Here is an 859-nt window from a genome sequence, read left to right as displayed (position 1 = left end):
GTTTCGTTTTCCGACCTTTGCCTAGCCTACTATGGCAGCGAGCTGTTATTCGTGCGTGCAAGTGAGCATTATTGCTTTTGAATGGCGTGAGTGGCGTCACAGCGTGGACAGCGCTGAATCGGGATAATTTGCTTTGGTTATTGTTTTAACGAACTGTTTAGTAAATGGATCGCCATTTTCGTCATGCACCCGTGATCAGGGTGTTGGGGTATCGAAGCAGGTGTTAACGCCGTACTAGAGTGTTGCTTTATTTTTACGCTCGTCGGATCTGCATCATCCGATGCTTTAATGTTTATTTTTGGATGGAAAGTTCATCCTGCCAAAGCGCTTGAGAGTAGGTTAGTCAGGAGGGCAACCGATCCGTTTGGAGAATGCAGACAGCACTGCTGCTGCTAGTAAGCGCTTGGCGTAATCTTAAAGCCCTTTAAAAAGAATATGGGCTCGGCTGATCGACAGCGGAATGTTCTTTCATGGCTGTAGTAAGTGTACGTGTGTATGTATGAATGCGAGTCTGGTTGCGTGTTCCAAGAGTGAATGAAACATTGTGTAATTGTACATGCATGTGTATGTGTAAATATCCCACAAAAAAAAAACCTAATGCAAATCGGTGATGCCAAGCCGGCGGCCAGTGCCGGCGCCGCCGGAGAGTTAGTGCTAATAAATTGGAATTTTAAAAACTAGCAACCTGCCAAGTGTTTTACATTGCTTTTAAATGCCCCCTTTTTAATTCAGTTTTTTGCGAAATTAAATTTTCAAATTCGTGGCACGTAGATCCGAAAATGTTAATTGTCTGTCATAAACTGTTATTGAGGTAAGTAGTCGCAGTCTACGCTGCTGCATGGATTCAAACGCACCGGAA

At 44.0% G+C, this 859-nt stretch overlaps 1 protein-coding gene across 2 annotated transcripts in view; it reads left to right on the top strand.

Moving 5' to 3' along the window:
- LOC126571367 (protein sidekick-2-like) overlaps positions 1 to 649 on the top strand; it is a 16,186-nt gene extending 15,537 nt beyond the window's left edge. For both annotated transcript variants that reach the window (XR_007607886.1, XM_050229833.1), the window contains one exon: positions 1 to 649. This exon is cut by the window's left edge. The gene's annotated coding sequence lies outside the window, so the exon portion shown is untranslated.
- The last annotated feature ends 210 nt before the right edge of the window (positions 650 to 859 follow it).

The sequence above is a fragment of the Anopheles aquasalis genome, chromosome 2 (genome assembly GCF_943734665.1).
Source record: "Anopheles aquasalis chromosome 2, idAnoAquaMG_Q_19, whole genome shotgun sequence".
In the NCBI taxonomy this organism is placed as follows: Eukaryota; Metazoa; Arthropoda; class Insecta; order Diptera; family Culicidae; genus Anopheles; species Anopheles aquasalis.
This window is presented reverse-complemented; position numbering and strand designations above follow the sequence as displayed.